Source organism: Tamandua tetradactyla, chromosome 17 (assembly GCF_023851605.1).
Source record: "Tamandua tetradactyla isolate mTamTet1 chromosome 17, mTamTet1.pri, whole genome shotgun sequence".
Lineage (NCBI taxonomy): Eukaryota > Metazoa > Chordata > Mammalia > Pilosa > Myrmecophagidae > Tamandua > Tamandua tetradactyla.
In genome coordinates, this window is record NC_135343.1 from 65,100,958 (window position 1) to 65,108,981 (window position 8,024).

The following is an 8,024-nucleotide window of genomic DNA, read 5'->3' on the forward strand; positions in this document are numbered from 1 at the left end:
ATATATATTTATCATACATATAATTTCACACATTTATTGGCACATATAAAAATAATATTATCAAATGTCACTGCATTTGACAGAGTATTTGGTAAGTTAACATTTGTTGAATAAATTAAAAATAAAAATAAACTGAATCTAGAAAAGCTTTAATTCTATCAATAATCATGTTAGTTGATAGAACAGCTATATCAAGTTTTAATTTATTTATAGTCAATACAAACTTCTCTTCTGAGTTCTAAATTCAACATTCCTGTGTGACCCTATGGGACTTCTAACTCAGTATCTCTGGAACATATATCATCATCTTTATACCTCCACACAAGCCAAGCCCACCCAATGCCACCCAAGGGAAGGAGCAACACACATCCTATTGTCTAAACCAGAATCAATGGAGTCATCCTCGACAATACTCTTTACTGCAGCACTCATAGCCAGATCCTGTCAATTTTACAACTACATATTCCCCAGTCTCCACTGCCATGGATTTAGACCAACCCACCACCTTTCTCCTGGATTCCTGAAGTAACTTCCTAACTGGTCTTCTTACATCTATTCTTGACATTTAAAAAAAAATGAGTTAACTTCACTAAAACCAGAGTGATCATTTTAAAAGGCAAATTTGGTAATGCCATCTGGTTGCTTAAAAACCTACATTAACCATGACACTTTATTTAAATTTGCTTATGCTTAAACTAACTAAGGTATCCATTGTTGGTGGTTCTAAGTACATAGTTTGTCTTTGAAAATAAAAAATGAAATTAAAAACTAAAATAAATAATAAAAAACCCTATGTAACCCGGGGTGGGAATGTAGTTCAGTGGTAGAATTCTCACTTGTTGTGTGGCAGGCCCGGATTTGATACCCAGTCCATGCACTTTCCAAAACAAACAAAAAAGCAAACAAAAATGTGAACAAATAATGCTGCAATAAAGGGTACTCATGTGGAGAAAGGATGAAATGTGACCCTGCCTTACAGGATACAAAAGCACACAGACACACAATCACAAACAAACATAGACGTTACTTCCTTATTGGCCTCAAACATGCATATCTTATATCAAATTTTGCATTTCCTGATTTTCTTTCATCAATATCTGCTACCCCTTCAAACTTGAACTCTGACAGACTTATTTTTTTAATTGCTTATTACCATTATTATAAACCAAATACCCAGAAGTGTATTTAGCATGTCATAGACTCTCAATTACAATTTATTTAATAAATAACAATGAGAAGAGAAATGGATGAAGAAAAGCCCTAAATATAACTAATTCACTCAGAAATAAAACACTAAAATAGAATAATCAATTGTTTAATGAAACAATGTAAAACATTCCAGCTTTAATGGAAGTGTAAATATGTTACCATGAAATAAACACTCAGGGGAAAGAAACTTGGTGGACACCTAGTGCTGTCACATATGAAAACAATGTCTCACTGTTGACAAAGACTGCCTTCTATCTCTTGACCAAAATGCCAGCCTCACTCCTTCATGCCCCTTTCACACTGACTCCCTCTTCCTCACCACCTTCAAACCTGTGAGAACAGGGAAGGACAACGTGATCTGCAGGGAATAGACAGAAAACATGGCACCTTCAGACCCTAACTGTTCTAAATACCAATGTACCAGGAATTCCCCCTTACATTTCCCCCCTGAGAGACTCCTAACTAGGCAGCTTCTTCTCTCCCTACTCCTGACTCTCTGCCTTTACAGTCTCCAGGGAGACTCAGTACCTCAAAGGAAAAAAATTCCAAACCAGTGCTTAGAACTACAGAATTGCCTTTCAAGGAGTAAGTAAAGGAAAGGGAAAAAGTGAAGGAAAAAGGCAGTTAGAAATGATGTAGAGTATAACTACTTCAGTAACAAGGACAGGAAGGCTCGAAGGACAGACAGCATCCATTGAAGGAGAAAGTAGGACAGGAAGACTAAGTACTTGGCAGAAAGTTAAAATATGAAGAGGCAGGAGGATTGGGAGCAGCTGCTGCTGCAGGACTCAGTGCCCCACAGCTGGGAGAGGAGGTTTTTGTTCGAGGCTGAACCACTGTGGGAGGATCACTCTTATATTGCTGACAGTAATAACTGGCCATATCTTCAGCCTGGGCTCCCCTGATGGTGAGAGAGAAATCTGTCCCAGACCCACTGCCACTGAATCGCTCAGGGACCCCAGATGCCCGGGTGGATGCATGGTAGATGAGCAGTTTGGGAGACTGTCCAGGTTTCTGCTGGTACCAGACTAAGTAGTTCTTCTGGCTTAAGCTGGATAAAAGACTCTGGCTGGCCTTGCAGCTCATGGTGATGGTCTCCCCTGGAGTCACAGCCACAGAGGCTGGAGACTGGGTCATCACAATGTCCCCACTGGCACCTGCAGGCAGAAAAGAACAAGATTAATAAACAATAAATCACAAGTATATAAAATATATATCCAAATATAGGTTTCCTCATGTATCATATATAATCAGATCTGTTTGAGATGGAACAGTCTGTACACTCTGTATGTGAAAACCATCTCTCCAGCTTTATAAAGATATTGCTCTTCTGAAGCTCTCACCTGAGACCCAGAGCCCCAGGAGGATGAGGAGTTGGGACTGTGACAGCATCTTGCTCACTGTCTGGTGCACTCAGGCCTCATCTCCAGGGAATCCCCATTAATAGAGTCTGAGCAGCAGCGAAGTCCACAGGAGTCTATGCAAATCAGCACAGGGTATAAAGGGAAACAGGCTGTGCAGTGAGCTGTGAAGACAGATAAAATGGAAGGAAGGAGACAAAATAAAATTACCACAGGAAATGTGAGTGCAATCATACAGAAGTCCCAGAAATCAGTTGCAAACTGTATTTTTCAACAAACATTAGCAAAATTAGGAAATTTAAAATATTTTACTACCCAGTTTGTGTTTCAAAGTAGCTGCAATCATCTTGTGTACCTAAAATTAATTTTGTAATATATGTATCAATGGGTGTAAAGTTTCTGAACATAGTTGAACTTTTAAAATATGGTAGCAGGAACGATGTGAAATATATTCATATCATGGGATAGAATGAGGACATAGTGCACAAATTATGCATCCATCTCAGACTCTTCTGAACTTTAAATACGTATATGAAGTTTTTTTTAACATCTGAAAGTCACCTCAATATGTCCACAACCAAACCTCTGATACTGCTCTCAACCCAAATAATGTCTCTGAAAATGAGTCACAAGACACATAAAAGTTACCCTTGACACTACCCATTATACCATGAGTTTTCAAATCACAAAAGAAGAGATTTCCAGCCTAAGAAGAAAGGCACAATCTCATGGTAAAGGGGAAAATGGCCCCAAATCCCAGGGTCTCAGAGTAGGTTCTTTACTTACCCTTCCAGAAATAAAAAACACATGTAGAATTATACAGATAACACTATGAACCTTTCTACCCCTTGGACATTAAATTATGAGAAAATGAAACAAAACCCCTGACCTTTTAACCTTTCATTTATCGGGGAGAGACAGACAATGAACAAGGGACATATCCTCAGCCTCTCATATGTAGCTTCTCTGAGATTTCCCCCTGCTGCAAAGTTGTTGGTACAGAACAGTTGGGGCGAGGTACATAGGGGTCCATTTCATGGTCATCCTTCATCATGAACAGAGTCAGAGGAAGAGAGAAATTTGAGACAGTTGAGCAATCTTATATGAAACATAATCACTCCTATTTCATAATGTCCACTTTCCTGCAAAGCAACCACCCTTCTGCCATTGAGAATTTTCCCTTAATGTGGCACATGCTAGGCAGATATTGTTCCAGTTCTAATTAATAATACATTTGTTTTTCCTTAGCTGTATCCATATGAACCCAGTACAGTAGGTGAAGGTTCAATTCCCAGGCATTCAGGAATGGATGGCCCAGACCCAAACCACCAGGAAGACATTCCTACTCAGTCAAAGGTCCACTGTGTTCTTGGTCCACCACATATATGGGTTTTGAAGAAGCCAGTACTTGCTTCATGTTTGCCCTCATCCCCCATGGTTTATTTTTGCTGCTTTTCCATGAATTTAATATACATCTATTCTTTAGTTTAAATTTCTACTTCGCAATTTACCATTTTCTTGCTTCAATACAATAGAAGCTCCTACCTGTGCCTAAAGACATTAAAATCCTTGAGATTGTCATGGGCAACATGGTGATACAACAGGTTGTGCCATGTGAATGATGGCATCAGGGGTCCACATAAAATGTATGGAAGTGTCCTATCTGAAGAACATGTAGTTGACCTCATGCATGAATAAATAGAGACTTGGCTTGCAAAGCTTCGGGAAAACACTTCAAAAAATGCACAAAATGTGTTCTTGGATGATTGAGAAAGTCAAAATTGTGAAAAGCAGACAAGAGCCTGATTCTTGGTACCCGTTAAAGTCTACATGAGAGCTGAGGGTTTAGATTAAATGCAGTGAGATTCCATGCAACATGAGACAGAATTCATTACTTGTGTAGCAGATATTTTCGATGTCATTTTATGAGCATTAACACTGTGAAATGCAGGATGTTGGAATCATTACCCTCTCAGTGCCAGCTGTGAAGACAAAGTTTCAATCATCTTCTCTAAAGCCATATCATGATTTTTTAAATTTAAGTTTTCCCAAACTCCTCACTGCTAAAAATTAAAATTGTGGCAAAACAATACTTGATAAACATAAAGAGAGCATTGAGGTAAGTAGAATTCTAAGAGGGTCCTCAAGTTTCCTGGCTGCTGACATGTACAAACCCTATCCCAGTTATTCAAACACTAATTTAGATTTGCTGTGAAGTGATTTTGCATATTTAATGAAATCTACTGACTTCAGTTGCAAATGAAATAAAATGTGTTGACATTAACAAAGGGAGATTATTCAAATAGGCTTGACCATTTCACAGGAGCCCTTTACATATCACTGTACTGGTCAGAGACTAAGAACTCATTAAAATTCATAGATAGGGGCGGGCCGCGGTGGCTCAGCGGGCAAGAGTGCTTGCCTGCCGTGCCGGAGGACCCCGGTTCGATTCCCGGCCCCAGCCCATGTAAAAAACAAACAAACAAACAAAATATAATAAAAACAAGAAAATGTTTAAAAATGTTTCCCTTTCTTCCTCCCTTCCTTCCTTCCATCCTTCCTTCCTTCTCTGTCTTTCCTTCCTTTCCTCCCTCTCTCTAAAAAAAAAAAAAAAAAAAAAAAAAAATTCATAGATAATTAGTATCTGACATGGAAGAAATTATCCAAAGTTGATTATGGAGGTTGAGAGTCCACGTGGCAAAGAATGAGGGTAGCCTCTGGGAGATGAGGACACACATCCAGCAAGGAATAGGATCTCAATCTTACCACCCAGGGAACAGATTCTGTCCAACCACATCAGCTTGGAAGAGAACTCCAAGCTCTGGGAAGAACACACCTTCACTGACTCCTTGGTTTTATCCTCCTAAGACCATGAGCAGAGAACCCTTCACACTGTGCTCAGCCAGACTCCTGACCTACAGCACTGAGAACTAATGAACTGCTCACTGGTTATTAACTAATAAGTGCTAATACATGTTTATCAATCAATCTCATGTTAAAGGAGAATCCTGAACCCAGAGAGGAGAATCTATCATCCTATTTACTTCATTGTTGAGTGATGTTGATTCCTCTCTCCTCCAGTACAATGAGTGTGTTTTATACCTTTTCTACCCATGAATGATATCCTGTCATTAGACCACATCCACAGGATAAGGGCTGAATATTGGGCTCTGAAAACACAAAGAAGAATAAAATTAGCTGTAAAGATGGTCACAATCTGTCCCTTCTCTGACTATATTGTCATGCTCTCATACTGATAGAATTCCAGGCAGAAATTTGTCATAGAGGGGAGTGATCTTGGGACATTGTTTGAAGAACTGAGCCACTCTGCTACCTATATGTTTGCTCCCACTACCCCATGGCCTTACCTAGGAACACTCAGCACAGGTGCTTCTTTTGTAGATATAACATCAGGCTAAGTGAGCTATAAGGGTTGGTTCACACACAGACAGCTGTAACATGCATCAGCATTCTCAAGAAATTGTAGTCAATGTGATGTTCGTTCCCGTTGTAGCTGCAGTGCCTGATGAAAGTGCCCAATTATCTTTTAGTATGAATGTGTTCATGTGATAATTTAGCAAATTGTTACTAAAGAAGGAAAAGCTAATTGTTCATATTAACATAATAAGATTGCTTGAAAGCACATAGAATATACATGTATAGATTAGAATACTATGCTATTCATTTCAAGTGGGAGCATTGCATTAGCAGTGACCAATATGCTCTTGTGTCAGCCACTCAACATTCTTTCCACAAATGCATGGAAAGCATACACAATATAAAGTGCTGCTTTGGATTTTTTAACGGGAAAAATACATTAAAAAACTGTTAAAACCAAGTAAAGTCTGGAGTCCAGTTATTACTATTTTACCAATATAAACAGTTCAGTTTTGAAAATGAACTATGATCATGTAAGAAGTTAGCATGAACAGGAAGTGGGTGAGGCTGCACAAGAATTCTCCACACTATCTTTGCAACTTTTCTACACGTCTAAAATTACTCCAAAATAAATTTAAATATTAAAAGAAAAACAACCATGACAACATGGCCTGTTGCTTTGGAAATGCTGAGTGAGACTGTACTGCTACTGAGTGAGGTCTGCCGAAGGTAATGTAAGCTGTTAACAATTCTCTAAAGCCATACATCATCTGGAATGACATTATAGATTTTGCTCTGACCTTCAACATTTTATTTGCAAGTGAGAGCTGGACACTACTTGAAAAACATCCTTCTTTCACCCCTAATTTTCCTTACTTCTTGGACTGTTTGGAAGAAACACAAACCCTTAGAACAAAACTATTCTAAACAGGATATGTGTCACAATGGGTTGATGCAAAGGTTTTCCCAGAGGGTCATGGGCATGACAAGCTTTAGTGCAATTACTTTCTACATCTTTGTCTTCTGCTCAAAATGTTTCCTAAATGGGTTAGTCTAAGATCAGTCAAGTTGTGCTGCTGATTCTTTTTTCCACATCCAAAATCAGAGCAACCCTGTTCTGATTTAATAAAAAGAAAAAAAAGCAATACTCAACTCATGATAGGCATTTCCTTGGGATCCAAACCTCTGTAGTCCCAAATGAAGGGAATTCTCACATTTCCACTAGTGTCAACATAAAGAATGAATGATTCTGAAGACTGCAAACAGTATTGTGATACCCAATGTTTTGCATTCAATGAAATGGGATAATCCAAATGAATTGTTGGTCCAAATATTCCACGATTCAATTATGAATTTCAAAATCAAATCACTGGTCTATTTTTCATTGTTTTTTTTTTTGTCTTCTGCTTGCATTTAGTATCTTTCAGGTGAAAATTTTGCTTTGAATAATTGCACCTAGCTAAGGTTAGCAAAATTGAGATTTTGATACTTCTGTGAACAATTGGAATTTACATTCCCAAGTAATTTTGAACAGTATTTGACAAAGAAAGATTACAGAATATCTTTCCAAAAGTTCATTAGCAATTAGGACATATAAGTTGCTATATATAATTCTATAAGGGCTCAAATTTCTGGAAATTAATATATAATTGACACAAGATTGACAAGGTATTGACTCAAATACTTTGCTTTTATTTACCATCAACACTGTATAAGTTGCTATTCAGTTTCTGTGTGTGTGCATTTGTATGTACTTGTGTGTATATTAACATGTATGGTTAAACACTTATTATATATATATAAATTATTATAAATTTTGCCACTGCAGTTTCCCTTTGAGTTAGTAGAAGAGTACAGGGTGCTTGGATACAATCATGAACATGTGTCAAACAAAATCAATGAAAAGAAAATGTCTTCACTTTTGTTATTGTAACTTTGTGAGAAAATTACTTTTGCCACCACATTTTGCTAATTGACAAAACCACTTTAGCAGAGACTTTACATTATCCTCTATTATTTCTAGGGAGGCCTCCTGACTCTCTCAACCTACACATATTTTACACTTAATTCACCTAT

The 8,024-nt window shown here is 37.9% G+C and overlaps 1 pseudogene across 1 annotated transcript; it reads right to left on the reverse strand.

Annotated features, from left to right (window-relative positions):
- Positions 1 to 1,929: 1,929 nt before the first annotated feature.
- LOC143661206 (immunoglobulin kappa variable 4-1 pseudogene) lies at positions 1,930 to 2,640 on the reverse strand (annotated as a pseudogene). The gene is made up of 2 exons (XR_013164447.1): positions 2,553 to 2,640; positions 1,930 to 2,366 (listed from the first exon to the last, which is right to left on the reverse strand). The product of XR_013164447.1 is annotated as an immunoglobulin kappa variable 4-1 pseudogene (transcript).
- Positions 2,641 to 8,024: the final 5,384 nt, after the last annotated feature.